This window comes from Psammomys obesus, unplaced genomic scaffold, assembly GCF_907164565.1.
Source record: "Psammomys obesus unplaced genomic scaffold, mPsaObe1.curated_primary_1811, whole genome shotgun sequence".
Taxonomy (NCBI): Eukaryota; Metazoa; Chordata; class Mammalia; order Rodentia; family Muridae; genus Psammomys; species Psammomys obesus.
Window position 1 is genome coordinate 4,014,462 of NW_026585894.1, and position 20,927 is coordinate 4,035,388.

The 20,927-nt window shown below is 38.6% G+C and overlaps 1 non-coding gene across 1 annotated transcript; it reads left to right on the forward strand.

The window, feature by feature from the left end:
• The first annotated feature begins 20,417 nt into the window (after positions 1-20,417).
• LOC129671052 (small nucleolar RNA SNORA17) lies at positions 20,418-20,547 on the forward strand. The gene has a single exon (XR_008719303.1). It is a non-coding gene; the product is annotated as a small nucleolar RNA SNORA17 (small nucleolar RNA).
• Positions 20,548-20,927: the final 380 nt, after the last annotated feature.

A 20,927-nucleotide genomic window follows, 5' to 3' on the forward strand; every position in this document is an offset into this window, starting at 1 on the left:
ATGGCTTCCTTGATTTCTTGGATGTTTTTTGTTTGGAACTTTTTAGATTTTTTTTTCTTTGAGAGATGTATCAGTTTCTGCAATTATATCTCATGGACTGCAATTCTGTCTTCCATCTCTTGTATTCTGTTGGTGATGCTTACCTTCATGGTTTCTGATCTTTTTTCTAAGTTCTCCACTTCCAGGGATTTCTCTTTTTGTGTTTTCTTTATTGATTCTAACTCTTTTTTCATGTCTTGCACCATTTCCTTCATCTGTTTGAATGTAGATTCCTGTCTTTCCATGATGGCCTCTATTTATTATTTATTTCCTCTCTATATGCCACTCCTGTTCTTCTACTTGTACGTCTACCTGTGCCTCTATTTGTTGGGCTATATTTGCCTGTATATTTTTTTGAGCTTTGTTTGTTTCCTCTGTATGTGCCCCTAATAAGTGCATGAACATAGCTTCAAAATAATGTTCCTGTATTTCAGATTAATTAAAATATCCATTGTTTTTGGAGGTTGCTGGTGAAGCCATGGTGTTCTGGTTTTTGTTGGATGTGTTCTTATGCAGACCTCTAGCCATCTGCTTATTTGTAACATTCACTGTTTTTTTTCCTCAAGTCTGTACTTCAGACTGGGTCCATCTATCTCTGGCATCTGGAGTATTTTTCAGAAGATGAGAGAGGTCCATTGGTTTGCGAGTAGATATTGTTGTTTCATCTGTAGCTAAGCGATGAAAGTAGCACGGTAGAGGACAATGCAGCCACTTTTAATGAGAACTAATAGACTAAGATCAGAAAGGAGAGGAGAACTTCCCTATCAGTGGACTTGGGGAGTGGCATGCATGCCGAAAGGGGAGGGAGGGTGGAATCAGCAGGGGAGGAGGGAGGGGCTTATGGGGGGATACAAAATGAATAAAGTGTAATTAATAAAATAAAATAAAAGAGAACCATGTGACATGAGAAAAAAAGAAATTAAACAAACAGTGTTAATTATTCTAAAGCTATAAAATAACAGGGCTTGTTTATAATTTCAAAATTTAGATTAGTTTTGTAAATTATAAATCTTTCCTTATTTAAGAAAAAAAAGAAAGAAAGAAAGTAGCAGTTGTATATGTGAAAGTGCAATCATGTCTTTGGCAGAGTGCCTTGAGGGAGAGGATGCTGGATTTGTAGATGCCTGGAAGGGTGGAGCTTAAGTGAAGGCAGGGGTGAGGGTGCTGGCCATGTTCATGGGCACAATGCTTTTGCACAGCTGCTCTGAATACCTTAGTGACCTACAGGCCTATCTTACTGTCTTCCTAGTATTCAGTTCTGTCTGGGATCCAGGAATTGTTTCAGTGGATTCTACCTGTAGACTCACTTCAATGTTGAGAAAGCTGTTCCAAGGAGCCATATGTTGCCCACAGTGGGGGGTGTAGGTGAGAGGAATCTGATGTCTCATTGCTAGTGTAGATGGACCCTGGATCTGGTGCTCTGCAAGTTAGAGGTAAACACTGGCTTGCAGGCCCAGTCTGAAAGCAGTTTCTCTCTGTTCTCTACTCTCAGATTTGGGCCTGCAGGGACAAATGAGAGTATAGGAGATCCATCAGCTCAGTGGTAGCCACTGTTTGGCTGCCTAGCAGGGAGGCCTGTACTTGGGGTAGTTGCCTCTGCAGTCTCAATCACAGAACACGGAGGATTCTGCTTAGACTAGCTGCTGTCCTGCTGCACCTGCAGCTCTGAGAGTCCCTCCTGTGCCATTTCAGTCACTGAGAAAGGAGGTTCTTGCTTTGACTAGCAGAAGCCCTGCCTCAGCTGCAGGCCTTGGAGGCCTTCCTGTACTGTTTCACTCACTTAGCATGGAAGCTCCTGCTTGGGGCAAACACTGAGGCTTCAGCTGAGGAGGGAGGCCCATGCTTGGGGCAGAGGCCACTGCCTTCATACTGTGCCAAGCAGGTAGACCCTTGCTTGGGGCAAAGGAAAGTGCAGAGGAGTTGAATATTTGCTACTCTCAGTTCCCAGAGAGGTGTATGGGTGATCTGGATCCAAACTATCCCAGCTCACGGGTTGTCCCCTCTCACCCAGAAAGCTTCACTGTGGATGTTCTGGCTTCAGCTATACCTCCTCTCTCCAATTTGGGAGTTTCAGATTCTGTGCCCCTCAGATATGGTGCGTGCTGATCATTGCAATCTTGGACCCTAAATAGATATTTTAATTCATCGGAAACACAGGAAAATGTTTTTAAATCTATGCTTATCAAGTTATTAGAGCACATAAAGAGTAAATGAACAAAACTCTCAAACAAATCCAGACAAATATAGCCATAAAAATAGAGTCAAATAAAGAGGAAATGAACAAAAAAAATTGAAAGAAAGACAGGAATACACATTCAATCAGATGAAGGAAATGGTGCAAGACATGACAACAGAATTAGAATCAATAAAGAAAACACACAAAAAAGAAAACCTGGAGAACTTAGAGAAAAGATCAGGAATGACAAATGTAAGCATCACCAACAGAGTAAGAGATGTAAGAGAGAATCACAGTCACTGAAGGTATAGTTGCAGAAACTGATACATCTCTCAAAGAAAAAATAAAATTGGAAAAGTTCCAAATCCAAAACATCCAAGAAACCTTTTATTTCTTACCTACTCTTTATATCCTTAATGTTACAATTTCATAAATTCTGTGTCAGGCTGTACACTGTTCTGTGATGCTTTATGTGGTGTAAACAGAATTTTTTCTGATTCAGTCTTGCCCCATGACTTCATTTAATGAGCAGTTTTGTTTTATAGACTAAAGTACTTCACTACAGCAAAATGATTATGGTGTGCATAATATTGGCTGACTGTCTCAGATTATATATTAAAAACTAAATGAAACATTATTAAAACTTAAATCTGATTGGCCTGCTCTTTGATCACCTCCCCCTTAGGGTGGAGCAGCCTTACCAGGCCACAGAAGATGACAATGCAGCCACTCCTGATGAGATCTGATAGACTAAGATCAGAAGGAAGGAGAGGAGGATCTCCCCTATCAGTAGACCGTGGGAGGGGCATGAGTGAAGAAGGGGAAGGAAGGGTGGGATTGGGAGAGGAGGAGGGATGGGCTTAAGGAGGGATACAAAGTGAATAAAGTGTAATTAATTAAAAATTAAAAATAAATAAATAAACATTAAAAAACTAACACTTAATATACCCAGTGTTTAAAGTGACAATTCAATAATAGTATTACATATTAACACAATCAAAATACTTTTACAAAAAATATACCAAATCATTTATTGTGAGAAAAACATTTTATAGATCCTTTTAGTACCTGATTATAGTAAAGATACTCTAACTACCTGTTTTCTTACAATAAGCTTTTGACCTAGTGTCACATCTGGAAAATGAATGTGCACTGGCAGGACACATGAAAGGCATGATATCTCTGTCCCCTCTCATGGAATGCTATGCCCAATTCTTGAGACCCCCCAAAAGACCACTAGGAGTCGAGTCCATTGCAAAACACATGAGGATCTTTTTATTACAAGCTTCAGCTTGGGCTCACACCATCACTGGTGCAGTGGTTGACAGTAGAGTTCAGGGTAGGTGGGTGATTTATACATCCCAGTTCCAAAGCTGGGGAAATCCAGCCTGTCAAGCATCTACTGGTTGAAACAAAAAAGGGAATGTTATATTTGGAACTGATTGGCTGTGGGGAGGCCACCAAACCATTAATGATCTGATTTCCCTTGTTTGGCTGTCTTAGGGGAGAGGGACAATGTAGGCCAGTTTCCTAGCAAAGGTACTTCTAGTGGGCAGGAAAGAATGCAGTAAGTCTGGTTCCTCTCTGCAGGTGGCTGGACATGTCTCCACCTGTCTGGCCTTTGTTCAAGCTTGTGCTTTAAACTTTAATCCAATAACCTAAAAAACTAATTTTTAATTCTTTGGTCTCTTAGGAGAACATGGTGATAAGTGACTTAATCCTGGGAGTTGAAAGGTGACACCTTACAAATTATCAAAGTTAACTGGGATTATAATGGAACATGAGATATGGAGATTTTATCAAGAAAACCGGGACCAAGTACTTGTCAGGCATATCATACCAAGAAAAGGGTGTATACCAAGTGCTGTGATGGTGATATTTCCCACTGATATGTAATCTGCATATTTAATAGTATGCCAAAGACTGTCATAGAAAGAATTCCTGATTGTTCTACTCAATTCGGGCTTTGTTGTAAAGGTGCCCTACTTAAATGCTGTCTACCCATTCTATATTTAATTAGTTTACCATGCTGTTTATCCATAATTTTTCCTTCCTTCCTTCCTTCCTTCCTTCCTTCCTTCCTTCCTTCCTTCCTTTCTTCTTCTTCTTTTTCTTCTTCTTCTTCTCTTCTTTTTTTTTTCTCTTTTTAAATGAAATTCTTTAATCAAGACAATTTCATACAAGCATCCTTTGGGTTTTAGTTGTTTCCAGATACAGTTAAGTTGACAATCAAGATTATTGGCCATTACAAGTCCACACCTTGTCAACTTGACACACAAACACATGTCCCTATATCATGTTTAATTTTCAAATGAAAGCAATAACCAAATCATAATTCTATCTAACATAACTATCCCATATACAATTGCAAAAGTAGTATATATTTGAGAGTAGGTGGCAAAGTCCCTTGAGGAATGTTTAGTTTTTAAAGTCTTGTAAGTTGACTTATAATAACTACAGATATTATTTCAATTGATGTTATATTACATGATGAAGAATTAAAAACAAATATATATGTATATAAACATATTCTTAGCAAAATAGAACATAATTTCTAACACGATCTCAAGGGCAGGCTCTTCGACCTCCCCACCCACCCCCAGGGGAGGAGCAGTTCTGTTAGGCCACAGAGGAGGACTTTGCAGCCAGCCCTGAAGATACTTGATAAAACAGGGTCAAATGAAAGGGGAAGAGGTCCTCCCCTATCAGTGGACTTGGAAAGGGGCAGGGAGGAGACCAGGGAGGGAGTGTGGGGTTGGGGAGGGAAAAGAGGGAGGGGAATACAGCTGGGACACAGAGTTAACAAAATGTAACTAAAAAGAAAAATAAAATTAAAAAAATAAAAATAAAAAAGAAGAAAAAAATAGTTATTGCTATTATAATCCAAATTCCAGCAATTTGTTGTGAGGCCTTAGCTGGTATATATAACTTCCTTTACTATTGTTTTATTGTTTTATTATATAATGAACATGGTGATCAATTAACTTCTGATTCAATTCACATGCACTAGAAAAAAAATGGCACTTAATTAGAAAAATAAAGAATGGAGTTTGAATTAGCAGTGACAAAATACCTGACAAATAGTAATTTAAGAAATGTCTTAATTGTTTTGCTCACAGATTGTCAATACAGGCCACCAAAGTCATGGCAATAGGAGTGGAAGGCTGTTCACATTTTCTGTCACATTGTATTCAAAATCATGAAATAGACAGAGTTGAATGCTGAGGCTCAGGCCTTGCTCAACTTTCTTTTTTTTTAATTAATTTTTTATATTAGTTACAGTTTATTCACTTTGTATCCCAGCTGTAACCCCCTCCTTTATTCCCTCCCACTCCCACCTTCCCTCATCTCCTCCCTGCCTCTCTCTAAGTCCACTGATGGGGGAGGTCCTCCTCCCTTCCATTTGATGCTAGCTTATCAGGTCTCTTCAAGACTGGCTGCAATGTCCTCCTCTGTAGCCTAGCAAGGCTACTCCTTGCTATGGGGAGGGGCGGAAAGGTCAAAGAGCCAGCCTCCCTTTTCCCCTATCTAGGGAACCCACTTGGATACTGAACTGCCATGGGCTACATCCAGGCATATGTTCCAAACTTGACTGCACAAGTTTGCATTCCCACCAGAGGAGTTTCTCCTTGCTCCACATCCATGCCAGCATGCATTGTTGCTTGAATTTTTTTATCTTACCATTTTGATGGGTGTAAGATTGAATCTCAGAGTCATTTTCGTTTGCATTTCCCTAATGATTAAGGATATTGAACATTTCTTTAAGTGCTTTATTACTGTTATTTTAATAAACCTGATTTGTTTCTCTTAGTTTCACTCTTAAACTAGCTATCATATAAATAACTGAGAGTCTATTATGTTTATTTATAATAAGATTCACAATACAACTGAGCAATTATTACTCTAATCTTAACCCTCTAAGCTAATTTGGTTTCCTCCCATCTTGCATCCAGTGTTAGTTGCACTTTGAAACTTTCTTGTTTCAGCTCTTCTCTCTTGATCTTCCCTGGACCTCTGCCTGTGGTTCAATCCTCCACCTCAGTCCCCTAGTTTTTCTTCTAACTCATGATGCCCTGGCTGGCAGTAAGTCCAGTAATATTTTCTCTACTGCTTAGTGATTGTGATTAGTTGTAAGCTTCTGGTCCCCTTGTATGCCAATAAAGTAGCTTATTTATATGATAGCATAGTTTATACAACATTAGAGAGAAGATTCTCAGAACAGGCCTTGCAACCAGGTATGGAGAGTACAGAAATCAGGGTTTGAATTACACAATAACCTTAAGCCTACAGTGCTTCTTGGCCACTCTGGAGAATTCTCTGTTTAGATTTGTACCTCCATTTTTATTTTGGTTATTTGATTTGTTGATGTCACGTTTCTTGAGTTCTTTATATATTTTGGACACCAGTCCTCTGTAGGATGTAGGGTTGGTGAAGATCTTTTTCCATTCTGTAAGCTACTGTTTTGTCCTTTGCCCACTCCCTGCAGGAATTCAGACAACCCCCAGAGCAGCAAGATCTAAAATATAGTTTCTTGTTGTAGCTGAGCTTATTGGAAAGACGTTATTATTATTATTATTATTATTATTATTATTATTATTATTATTATTACCACCCTTTGTTTTCTCCAGTTTTAGCCCCTATCACTAGATAGGGGAAAAAGATGGATAGAGGAGAAAAAGAGAGAGAGAGAGGGAGGAGATCTGAATCTAATGTCTTCTTGTTTTTTTTTATTATGACTACTAACAAATCACAACCCCACTCCTGAAAACCAATATCCACCAACACTGCCTAGCATTTATATAGCCTCTGCTAAGTATCAGAATTTCAAATGTCACCCAGTCACAGAAACTATCTGCAGCTGGCAAAACCATGCTTTTGCACAAGGCAACTAATAGTTAGAAGCCTTATATCCCCACACCTAGGATTTATATGACAACATTCTTACGATATTTCTGTTTTTTTGATAAACAACATTCCACAATTCTCACTACATTGTCTCCTGTGACAATGGATTCAAGGCTAGGCCACAATATCTCTTCTATCAGGTTTATTGTATTTGGTTTTATGTTGAGGAACTGCTTCTACTGACTCAGATACAACCTGCTTCTAAAGCATCTCTGTTAGGTAAGAGAATTTCCCACGATGCTCTCGCGCTTTTATGCAGAGGATTATTTTCAATTGCACAGATGTTCACTCAGCTGTGCCATGCAAATGTGGAGAGTTTTAAACTGGGTTGGGAGAGCAAGCTCTGGTCATAGGACTCCATTCTCACTATGCCAGTCTTGCTGTGCCACCATGGCTGAGCACCACACATGGCAAGATGCCATGCTGATTTTCGAATAGTGAAGACAGGCTGGAGTATCACAGATGTTTGCGCCTCCCCCACCCCTGAAAAACTCCAAGCTGTGTATTCTAAACACTGTCCTTCAAAATATCTGACCCCTATGGTTCTACTTTTTAGCTTTTAAAAAGCTCTTTTCTTCATGATTTCTGTACACTCTACTCTTAAAAATATTTTTAAATGCTGTAAATTCTTATCTACCAATTTATATAATTTGTTTGTTATGTTTACATTTAAAAGAATTCCTTGGTCATAATTAACTCTTTTATTTTATCTCCTTTCAGACTAAAAATAACAAGTCTCATTTTAAATGGGTATGGATTTTTAAATTTAAGGTTATGTTTTTACAGCATAAGATATATATATATGATACACATATATGATACAACCCTGGTTCAAAGTAATTTTCATATGATGCTAAACTTTCAAGAGTATAAGTATATATTCATATTAACTAGCTAATTTAAAATGTATGTCTAACTGTGTATGTCTTTACCAAGCTCATAATGAATGCTGTTTCTTCCACCATGAGATGCCTGTGATGTGGATTCACCACTAGGCTTTCTGGCAAATAGGTTTGGTATAATAAATTCTAATGTAATTTTAAAATTGCTTTATACTGTTCTATTATATTGTTGGTTCTAAAAATCACAACTTGGGGGTTACTAAGTATAAGTTTTCACCTAGATACCCCTAAACTATATGATATACTTCCAAGGATACTCTAAATTAATATCAATTAATTTTAGATGCAATTACTTATTAATATTAAAACTTGGTCATTGTGTTATATCTTCACTATCAAAAGGTTAAAATACACATGATCTTGTTTTCTAAAAATGGTAATATTAATAATTAGACTTCTAAGCTATGGACTTTTTATATACTAAATTATGCATGAAACTGTTATGTTCTCCTTTTAATGAACTATGTTTTTGACTTTTAAGGCTCCAACTTAACATGGACAAAACCTGAGGTCTTAATATTTATGGTTAACAAATGCAAATTAATAGTCAACTTATATATGATCAAGTCCTCTAAATGTGTCCAAAAATATATTTATAGTTTGACAAAAATGGTCTCCCTGCCATCTTTAATTAACAGCTGAGGTTGGTCACTAAGTCATTGTACAGGATTTGGTAGAAATAATAAGAGAGGAGTCTTCCCAATAGGCTCAGCTACAGCACAAAACTATGCTCCAGACCTTGCTGCTCTGAAGCAGTCTACATTCTTCCAGGAGGTAAAAAAATAAGTCTATAATTCTCCATCCTGCAAGAGTATAGCCATAACACAAGTCCACCAAGTAAATGCTTCAAATGCAGCTGGGAACAACTCTGGTCCACTAGCTGCCTCAGCAAGCTATGTCATGGCTGCTGGTAAGACTGGCCTCTGAAAGTCAAAATTCTACATAGGGTAGCCCTCTGTGCAGAGACATGGAGGCCTAATCAACACAAGCACTTCCAGTCTTCGAGCTCCTTGGACTGGTAGAAGACAATTGGCTCCTAGATTCAGCATAGTTTTGTGCTGTAGCTGAGCCTACCAGGAAGATGCTTCTCTTATTATTTTTACCAACTTTTATCTTCCCCAGTTTTAGCCCCCATCACTAGATAGGAGAGAAAGAAGGAGAGAGGAGAGAGAAAGAGAAAGAAGAATTGAGGACCCACTTCTGGATTGCCTAGTAGCCTATGATGTCCTCAGGTGTCACCTGCCAGGTAGATGCACCTGCCAGTGATATTTCAGCTGCACAGAAGCTATAAATGAACTCCTGCATATTAACTCTCTCTCTTGCACTTCTTGTCTCCCTTTTCTCTGTCTGGGTACCCTTCCCCCAACAATATGTCTCTTTCTCTTCTCTTTCCTTTTCCATCTCTATCAAATAAACCTCTTTCATATAGTATCTCCTGTGAGCATCATCATTTCATCATGGGTTGGAGTTTTTCTTCTAGTATGTTTTGTATGTTCGGATTTGTGTGTGTGTGTATGTATATGTGCATATATGTATGTATATATTCAACATATACTAATATATAATATATATTAATTTGGTTTTGTCATAGAATATCTTGTTTTCTCTATCTACATAGATTGAAGGTTTTGCCAGGTATAGTAGCCTTGCCTGACACCTGTGGACTCTCAAAGTATGCAAGACATCTGCCCAGGCCTTTTTGATTTTTAGATTCTCTGTTGAGGAGTTAGGAGTAATTTTAATAGGTAGGTGTGCCTTTATATATTACTTGCCCTTTTTCCCATGTAGCTTTTCATATTCCTTCTTTGTTTTGTACATTTAGAGTATTAATTATTATTTGGCAAAGGGATTTTTGTTTTTTTAATTTTTATTTTTTCTTATTAGTTACATTTTATTAACTCTGTATCCCAGCTGCATCCCGCTCCCTCATTCCCTCACAATCCCACCCTCCCTACCTCCTCTATGCCCTTCCCCTTTCCAAGTCCACTGATGGGGGGACCTCCTCCCCATTCATCTGACCCTGTTTTATCAGGTCTGCAAAGTCCTCCTCTGTGGCCTAAGAGGACTATTCCTCCCTTAGGGGTTGGGGAGGTCAAAGAGCCAGCCACTGAGTTCCTGTTAGAAATAGTCCTTGTTCCCCTTACTAGGGAAACGAATTGGTTACTGAGCTACCACAGGCTACATCCGAGCAGAGGTTCTAGGTTATATCCATATATGGTTCTTGTTTGAATGTCACTCTCAGAAAGGACCCTGTGCCCAGATATGTTTGGTCCTTGTGGAGCTCCTATTCTTTCCCCATCATACTAACTCCCCTTCTTTCATATGATTCCCTGTACTCTGCCGAAGGTTTGGTTATGAGTCTTAGTGTCTACTTTGAAACACTGCTAAGTAGAGTCTTTCAGATGCCTTCTGCGGCAGACTCCTGTCTTAAGTTCAATGCACATCCCATCTGTCTTTCTAAACGAGGATTGATTATCTTAACCCGTGTCTGCTCTCTTGATTATCATTTTTAGGTATATAGATTTCATTATGTTTATCATATCTTATAGGTCTATATAAGCGAGTATATACCGTGTTTGTCTTTCTCTTTCTGGGATATTTCACTCAGAATGATCTTTTCTAGATCCCACCATTTGCCTGAGAATCTCATGATTTCCTCCTGTTTGATTGCTGAGTAGTATAACATTGTGTAAAAATACCACAATTTCTGTATCCACTCCTCAGTTGATGGACCTCTGGGCTGTTTCCAGGTTCTGGCTATTACAAATAAAGCTGCTATAAACATGGTTGAGCAAATGTCTCTGTTGTGTACTTGAGCAAATTTTGCATATATACCTAGCAGTGGTATAACTGGGTCTTGAGGAAGCATTATTCCTAATTGTCTGAGAAAGCACCAAACTGACTTCCAAAGTGGTTGTACCAGTTTACATTCCCACCAGCAGTGGAGGATGGTTCCCCTTTCTCCACAACCTCTCCAGCATGTGTTGTCACTTGAGTTTTTCATCTTGGCCATTCTGATGGGTGTAAGGTGAAATCTCAGGGTCGTTTTGATTTGCATTTCCTTGATGGCTAATGACTTTGATCATTTCTTTAAGTGTTTCTCTGCCATTCGATATTCCTCTGCAGAGAATTCTCTGTTTAGCTTTGTTACCCATTTTTTAATTGGGTTACTTGGTTTGTTGCTTTTCAGCTTCTTTAGTTCTTTAAACATACTGGATATTAGCCCTCTGTCAGATAAAGGGTTGGTGAAGATCCTTTCCCAGTCTTTAGGCTGTCATATTGTTCTGATGACAGTGTCCTTTGCTTTACAGAAGCTTTTCAGTTTCATGAGGTCCCATTTATTGATTGTTGATCTTAGAGCCTGTGCTGTTGGTGTTCTTTTCAGGAAGTTGTCTCATGTGCCAATGAGTTCTAGGCTGTTCCCTACTTTTTCTTCTAATAGATTTAGAGTACTTGGTTTTATGTTGAGGTCTTTGATCCACTTGGATTTTAGTTTTGTGCAGGGTGATACATATGGATCTATTTTCATTTTTCTGCATGTAGATATCCAGTTGGACCAGCACCATTTGTTGAAGATGTTGTCTTTTTTCCATTGAATGATTTTGGCTTCTTTGTCAAAAATTGAGTATTCATGGATGTGTGGGTTCATTTCTGGGTCTTCTATTCATTTCCACTGATCCTCCTTTCTGTTTTTATGGTAATACCATGCAGTTTTTATTACTATTGCTCTGTAGTACAGCTTGAGATCGTAGATGGAGATACCTCCAGATGATCTGTTGTTGTACAGGATTGTTTTGGAGATTCCGGATTTATTGTTTCTCTATATGAAGCTGAGAATCTATTTTTCAAGGTATGTAAAGAATTGAGTTGTTATTTTGATAGGAATTGCATTGAATCTGTAGATTTCTTTTGGCAGGATGGCCATTTTCACAATGTTAATCCTAAAAATCCATGAGCACGGGAGATCTTTCCATCTTCTGATATCTTCTTCGATTTCTTTCTTCAGAGACTTGAATTTTTTCTCAAACAGGTCTTTCACTTGCTTGGTTAGTGTCACCCCAAGGTACTTTATGTTATTAGTGGCTATTGTGAAGGGTGTTGTCTCCCTAATTTATTTCTTGGCCTTTTTGTCTTTGGTATACAGGAGGGCTTCTCATTTTTCTGAGTTGATTTTGTATCCGGCCACTTTGCTGAAAGCGTTTATCAGCTGTAGGAGTTCTCTGTTTGAATTTTTGGGGTCGCTCATGTATACTATCAAATCATCTGCAAATAGTGACACTTTGACCTCTTCCTTTCTGATTTGTATCCCCTTGATCTCCTTTACTTTTCTTATTTCTCTGGCCAGGACTTCAAGTACTATATTGAAGAGATATGGAGAGAGTGGGCAGCCTGGTCTTGTCCCTGATTTCAGTGGGATTGATTTAAGTTTCTCTCCATTGAGTTTGATTTTGGCTATCGGCTTACTGTATATTGCCTTTACTATGTTTAAGTATGTGCCTTGTATCCCTGATCTCTCCAAGACTTTAAACATGAATAGGTGTTGGACTTTGTCAAATGCTTTTTCGAAATCTAAGGAGATGATCATGTGGTTTTTCTCCTTCAGTTTGTTTATGTGGTAGATTACATTGATGGATTCCCGTATATTGAACCACCCTTGCATGCCTGGGATGAAGCCTACTTGGTCATGGTGGATGATATCTTTGATCTGTTCTTGGATTCGTTTGCAAGTATTTTATTGAGTATTTTTGCATCAATGTTCATAAGAGAGATAGGTCTGAAGTTCTCTTTTTTTCTTGGGTCTTTGTGTGGTTTAGGTATCAAGGTGACTGTCGCTTCATAGAATGAGTTTGGCAATGTTCCTTCTGTTGCTATTTTGTGGAATAGTTTCAAGAGAATTGGTGTTAGCACTTCTTTGAAAGGCTGGTAGAATTCTGTGCAGAAAGCATCTGGCCCAGGGCTTTTTTTAGAATACAGACTGTTAATGACTGCTTCAATTTCCTTGGGGGATATAGGGCTATTCAGTCTTTCTACCTGATCTTGACTTAATGTTGGAAGATGGAATCTATCAAGAAAATTGTCCATTTCATTTAGATTTTCAAATTTTGTGGCATATAGGCTTCTGTGGTATGACTTAACGATTGTTTGAATTTCTTCAGTGTCTGCAGTTATGTCATCCTTTTCATTTCTGATTTTGCTGATTTTGCTAGAATCTCTCTGCTTTTTAGTTAGTTTGGCTAAGGGTTTGTCTATCTTGTTGATTTTCTCAAAGAACCAGTTTTTTTGTTTCATTGATTCTTTGAATAGTTTTGTTTCTAATTGATTGATTTCTGCCCTGAGTTTGATTATTTCCAGCTGTCTGCTCCTCTTGGGTGTATCTGCTTCTTTTTTTTCTAGGGTTTCAGTTGGGCCATTAAGGTGCTTCTATGTGATGTTACCAATTTCTTCTTGAAGGCACTTAGTGCTATAAATTTTCCTCTGAGCACTGCTTTTAATGTGTCCCATAAATTTGGGTATGTTGTGCCTTCATATTCATTGAATTCTAGGAAGTCTTTAATTTCTTTCTTTATTTCTTCCTTAACCCAGCTGTCATTGAGTAGCAAGTTTTTCAATTTTCATGTACATGTCGGCTTTTTGTTATTTCTTGTGTTGTTGAGGTCCAACTTTAGTCCATGGTGGTCATATAGAATACAAAGGATTATTTCAATCTTTTTCTATCTGTTGAGGATTGCTTTATGACCAACTATATGGTCTATTTTGGAGAAGGTTCCATGCGGTGCTGAAAGGAAGGTATACTCTTTTGAGTTTGGGTGAAAAGATATGTAGATGTCTATTAGGTCCATTTGGTTTAGAGACTCTCTAAGTGCTTTTATTTCCCTATTTGTTTTCTGTCTAGTTGATCTGTCCCTTCGTCCCTTCGTGAGAGTGGAGTGTTGAAGTCTCACACTATTAAGTTATTAGGATCAATGTGTGGTTTAAGCTTTAATATTGTTTCATTTACAAACGTAGGTGTTCTTGTATTTGGGGCATAGATATTCAAAATTGTGATGTCCTCTTGGTGGATTTTTTCTTTGATGAGAATATAGTGGCCCTACTTATCTTTTTTTATTAACTTGGGTTGAAAATCTATTTTATTAGATATTAGGATAGCTGCTCCAGCTTGTTTTCTGGAACCATTTGCTTGAAAGACATTTTTCCAGCCCTTTACTCTGAGGTAGTGTTTATCTTTGTTGCATAGGTGTGATTCTTGGAAGCAACATAATGTTGGATCCTGTTTCCACAACCATTCTGTTAGTCTGTATCTTTTTATTGAGGAGTTGAGTCCGTAGATGTTGATGGATACTAGAGAACAACAATTATTACTTACTTTTGATGTGGGGTTGGTGGTGTCACTGAGTTTCATTGCTTGTCTTCTTTTGTTTTTTTGTTGTATAGTTATCTATTTCCTCTGTTTGCTTAGATGTAGTTGTTTTCTTTGGTTTGGAGTTTCCCTTCTAGTAACTTTTGTAGATCTCGGTTACTATGTAGATATTGTTTAAATTTGGTTTTGTCGTGGAATATTTTGAATTGTCTGTCTATGTTGATTGAAAGTTTTGCTGGGTATAGTAGTCTGGGTTGGAATCTGTGGTCCCTTAAGGACTGTATGATTTCTGTCCAGGCCCTTCTGGCTTTCATAGTTACTGTTGAGAAATCTGGTGTGATTCTGATAGGTCTACCTTCACATGTTATTTGGCCTTTTTCCCTTGCTGCCTTTAGAATTTTTTCTTTGTTCTGCAGGTTCAGTGTTTTGACTATGGTGTGACCTGAAGAATTTCTTTTCTGGTCTAGTCTATTGGTGTTCTGTAGGCCTCTTGTGTGTTTATGAACATCTCTTTCTTCAAGTTGGGAAAATTTTCTTCTATAATTTTCTTGAAAATATTTTCCGGTCCTTTGAGCCTGATGTCTTCTTTCTCTTCTACTCCTATTATCCTTAGGTTTTGTCTTTTCATGGTGTCCTTGATTTCTTGGATGTTTTGTGTTTGGAGCTTTTCTGATTTTATTTTTTCTTTGAGAGACGTGTCAATTTCTGCAAGTGTATCTTCGGCTCCTGAGATTCTTTCTTCCATCTCTTGTATTCTGTTGGTGATGCTTACCTTTGTAGTTTCTGATCTTTTCTCTATGTTCTCCAACTCCAGGTTTTTCTCTATTTGTGTTTTCTTTATTGATTCTAATTCTTTTTTTTTTATGTCTTGCACCATTTCCTTCATCTGTTTGAATGTGGAGTCCTGCTTCTTAATGACCGCTTCTGTTTGTTTGTTTTTTTTTTTTTTTTTTGTCCGTTTCCTAGCACTATATAACACTAATTGTGTCTCTACTTCTCTGGCTATATTTGCCTGTATTTCTATGAGAGCTTTGTTTATTTCTTCTTTATTTGCCTTCATTTGTGTGGACATTTCTTTGAGGGTTTTGTTCATTTCCTCTTTGTTTGTCTCAACTTTCGTGGTTATTTTTCTAAGAGCTTTATTTATTTCCTCTTTGTCTCGATTTCTTTGGCTATTTTTCTGAGGGCTTTGATCATTTCATCTTTATGGGCCTCTAATAGCTGGAGAAACATCGTTTTGAGGTCATTTTCTTGTATATCTCGTGAGTTGAAGTGTCCATTGTTTTGTGGGGTTGCTGGTGAGGTCATTATGTCCTGATTTTTGTTGGGTGTGTTCTTTCATCTCCCTCTAGCCATCTGGTTATTTATAACTCTCACTGTTTGTTCCTTGAGTTTGTAGTTCAGGCTATGATCGTCTCTTTCTTTTTTCTGGACTGTTTTTTCAGGAAGGTGAGAGAGGTTCACTGGTTTGGGAGTGTACGTTGTGGTTTCAGTTTTGCCTAAGTAAGGAATGTGACGCTGGCGCTATTCGCATGTGCTTTTACAGGGCGCAGTGTGCATGTGCGGATTCTCTGACTATTGCAGTGGCTTACAGGCCAAACTAGTATGCAGTTCTGTCTGGGATCCAGGGATTGTTTACCTGGATTACACTGGTGGACTCACAAGGCAGAAGCTTCAGTGTTGGGGTCTATCCCAAGAATCCCTATGATGCCCACACTAGGGGCGTGGTTGGCAGGGATCTCATCTGGTTGCTTCTGTGGAGAGGCCCTGGGTCTGAGGCAAACTCCCCTTAGAAGGCTCACTGACTCCCTTGTACGACCAGTTGGAATACACAGGGGTTCCCCTTGTGCTCTATGCATTGATTTTGTCCTGCTGCGGAGAATGCGAGGGTAGGCTAACAGTCAGCTCTGTGGCACTGTGGCAGCAGGACTCGGTGTCCACCTGTCCTTTGTGCTGCCTCTCTGTCCTTTTCCTCTGCCAGGAGGGGTTTTGTTGGCTGGTCCCAGGGTAGCACGGGAAAGAGTTGGGTTGAGTGTTCTCAATCCCAGATCCCGGGCTCAGATCTCTCTGCCAGAAGCAGCCTGGCGGTAGAGCCTACGCTTGCTGATTCTGGGAGAGTACCATTTAGGGTTGAGTGTCCTCAGATCCAGAACTCGGGTTTCTCTGCCAGGGGCCACTGTGTGAGCTGAAGAGGGGGCGCTGTTTCCTTTAGCAGGTTGCCTCTCTGTCCTTTCCCTCTGACATTCCCCTCTGATAGGGCAAGCTTATGGATTCGCTCTCAGGGGAGTGCCCGAAGGGGTTGGGATTTCTCATTTCCGATCCTGAGCCGGGGTTTCTCTGCCAGGGGCTGGAGGGCCGCTGGTGCTAGGACTTGGTGCTAGTTCTTATTGTGCTGGACCTGGGAGAGTCTCAGGATGTGTTGAATGACCACAGTCCCAGATCCTGAGCTGAAGATTTTTTGCTAGGTGCAGCAGGCAGCAGTGGGGTCAGGGTGCTATGAAACCGCTGTGCATCTTTCTATCTGTCTATCTGCTCCACCAGGGCAGAGTTATGGGTGCATTCTCGTTCTTGGGGGAGTGCCCGAAAGGATTGGGTTTTCTCAGCCCCGATCTCGGGTTTTTTTTGTGTTTTTTTTGTTTTGTTTTGTTTTTTGTTTTTGTTTTGTTTTGTTTTGGTGGGAGCTGTAGTTCTAGCTGGGGCACAGACAGTGTGGTCTGTGGCAGATTCTGCTGGATGCCTCCTGCCTCCTCTGTAGAGGGAGTAAGGTGTTGGGTGCGGGGAAGTGCCTGGGGATCACCTCTTGGGGTGTCTCCTCCCAGAGGAGTCTGCCGTGACCTGATTCTAGATGGACTCAGATCATGGTTAGTCTCTTTCTTCTTTGAAGTCTAGATAACTCTGTTCTGGGTTGATCAGCCCCTTCACTCACCAATTTCCGCGTTGCAGGTCCTCTCCCCTTCAGCTAAGCTGCACAATAGCCACCACCATCTTCGAGCAAGGGGATTTTCTTTTCTTGTCCATTTCTTTAGTGTTCTGTTAGCTTTTAGTATGTTTATAAGCATCTATTTCTTTCAGTTAGTGAAATTTTCTCTTATGATTTGTTGAAAATATTTTTGGATCTTTGAGCTGAGTTTCTTCTTCTTCTTCTTTTTCTTCTTCTTCTTCTTCTTCTTCTTCTTCTTCTTCTTCTTCTTCTTCTTTCTTCTCTTCCTCCTCCTCCTCTTCTTCCTCTTCTTCTTTTGTTATTCTTCTTAGGTTTGCTATTTTCATAGTATCCCAGATTTCATGTATGTTTTATGTCAAAAACTTTTTAAATAGAACATTTTCTTTGACCCATAGGTCAGTTTCTTCTATTGTATCATCTGTACTGACATTCTCTGTTCCATCTCTTATATTCTTCTGGCAATGTTTGTGTCCATAGTTTCTGTTATTTTACCTAGGTTTTCCATCTCCAGGATTCCCTCAGTTTGTGCTTTCTTTATTGGGTCTATTTCTGTTTAACTGTTTAACGGTCTTAAACAGTTCTGTTAATTTACTTCAATTGTTTGATTGTATTTTCCTGTATTTCTTTTAGGGATTTATTTATTTCTGCTTTAATGGCCTCTATCACCTTCTTAATATTGAATTTAAGGTAATTTTATTGTGATTTAACTATGTTGAAACATGGAGGACTTGTAGTAGGGTGGCTGGTCCCTGGTGGTGCCATACTGGATCACCATTGTTGACTGTGTTCTTAGGCTGGCCTCCAGTTATCTGGGTTTGGAGGGTTCTGAGTTTATGTTTGTTAGATGGGTGGTTTGATTTTCTTTGTTTTTGTTCTTCTGCTTTTGTTGGCTTTCTCTAATGGAACTTTTGTTTTCTTTGTATGTTATATAAATATGCCTTTGTTTTAATCCAAATTGTAAGATTTTAGTTGGGCTATAGTTTGTCCATACCTGTTGTCTCATGTGGAGCATGGCTTTTGCCAGCTGGTAACTGCCTACTACATGCAGCACAGGGACGGCAGTGGTCTAGGATTGTGAGTATAAATATGAGGGCAGAGAAAGAGAAGTTATGGAGCTCCACATGGCATTTGATGTTGGCATGTTGTATGTAGAAGTTTTGTGATACCATAGACCAGAGACAGTATGGCAGTTTGGAACAGACACACAGAGAGAAATGTTTAGGTGCAGCAAAGTCAAGGAGACTGCTATTTTTGTCTGTGGTTGATGGAGATGTGTATAAAGCCCTAGAAGAACCACTTGACACTAAATAGCTGAGAGAAGTAAAGGGATCTGGGACCCCTTTTCTCAGTAACCTTTTCTCACCCCTACTTAAGAGTGGGGGTTGGTGGAAGGAAGGTAGAAGCCTAAACATCCTGAAATAAAGGAGAGTTTTTAGAAAATAGAGCTACAGGTGGCATCCCACTATAGATTTCTTCCATGGTTCCTATTTTCTCTTTGTTTCCTTGCTTGAGAGGCTGGAGTTCTGGTGACCAGTGAGTCTTCAGGTCCAGTAGTGGGGTTTGTGGCCTAGCTTACCTCTGAGGTTTCACATGCTAATGTTGTCTCTGAGCTCCCTAGATCTGGCATGGCCTCCAGGAAAGCAGACAGAGTTGTGAGCCAGAAAACAGACCCCAGAGGATAGGGTGCAGTTTATGATTGTTGGGTGTTCTTTAAGGAGAGTTGTCATGCATAGGTCTTAGAGCAGAATCTTACATAGGGTCCCTGGCACCAGCATTCAGAACCATTTATTTTAATGGTACAGAACAAAGCAAATAAAATATAAAGCACTGTATTTTAAGACTGAAGTTAAGTTTTATAGCAAAGTTCTCAGATAGAAATGAAGTTTAATTACTTTGTCAATTTATATTCCTCTAAGTGAATAACAAGAAAATGTATAGAACCTTTCAGTTATTCTCAAAGTTATTTATCCCTTTTTACATAGTCCCTGTATTCAAACGCAAACAATTTTTTAGCCATTTGTACTTGATTGATATAGTACCATTATTCATCAACACTGATTTTTTTTTAGTTTTTCCACTGTTTAACAAAGATACACATGTAAAATTACTTCTCAGTGGATTCAATTCTGTCAGTGACAAATATTAAGCATCTATGCTTACTCCCTATTTATATGTCTTATGTTTTCAATTTTTACTCATGCTTTGCATTCTTTTTAGCTTGGCTTTTTGGGATTTGTAATTAGTTTTATGGTTTAAGTAGATATCTCTCACATCAGTTAAATAATTTAAAAGGGAAATTTAAGATACACAAAATAATTAGATCGAACTTCTGTTTTATTACAAAAATATACATATAATAAAAATACCACTTCTCCCCTTCCCAATTGCTAACATTTTAAAATTCTTACATCTTCCTCATATTACTATTTCTATATCAAAATAGTATGTACATTCTAATATTTCTTATTTTATCAGTTGTAAGATGCCATTTTTATCTTTTATTCACAATTATTTATTAAAACAGGTTTTCAATGCAAATATTTCATATTTTATTAAATTAACCTTTATTATCTGTAGATTTATATCTATAGAGAGTATTAGTCATTCCACAGACTCATAAATTAAAATCCTTCTGTTATTTATAAATCTGCTTTTGCAAAGCTTATAATTGCTTCAAATTTTCACCTTATAATTTTCTATAAGATTTTTCTATATTTCTTCTTAATGTTTTAAACCTGCTATAACTTTTTTAGTAAGTGAAAAGCACACCAAATTAGACATTAATTCTTTTGTGTGTATGTGTGTGTGTGTGTGTGTGTGTCTTTATTTGGGGACATCTATTCTTTCCTTGAGTTCTAAGCTAGTTTTCCTCTAGATTTAATATTTGTCCTTGGAATTTTGGTAATTTTCAGTTGTAGTTTATTTCATAGTTTTGTTAGTTATGATTCGTACTCTTTGGAAGCATAAAAGATCATCTAATTATCATTTTTATAATTTTAAGTAACATTTTTGTTAAGGATTATTTTAGTCTCCTTGTTGATGTACTGAAAATGAGTTTAAAAATCAATGTCCCCTTGATATTAGCAATGTTTTCCCCTTGCCCTAGTTGCATTGTAGGTGTAGCTGTTGTGTCACATGTGCATCAGCAAATGGGAGAGTGGAGAGAGACTATTCTGTGCTCAGTGTTCTAACCTATGAACATCTGAATGATTAGTAGCCTAACATTTCCTGAAAAAAGCAAGCCTAAAATGACCACCAGTTTGACACCAGTAGGCTCAAACAAGTACCTAGCCTGAGATAACCAGCAGCCCTGCAATATGAAGACCTGGATGTGCTCTCAGGATGATGAGCAAGCCTGACACTGGAAGAACCCTACCTCCTGGGGCTGGACTGTACTCAAGACAAATGATCATTACAAAGGTCCATTCTGACTGGCCAGGTGAAGAGTGAACACAAGATGATTACCAGAAAGGCACAATTGGGTCTGGACAGGGACCTAGCCTTGGATGAGCACCAGTCTGGCACCATGCAGGCCTGAAGGAACAGACCATGCTGAGATGACCCCTGCCCAGTGCCATAATGCACAAAAAGAATATAGCACTTCTG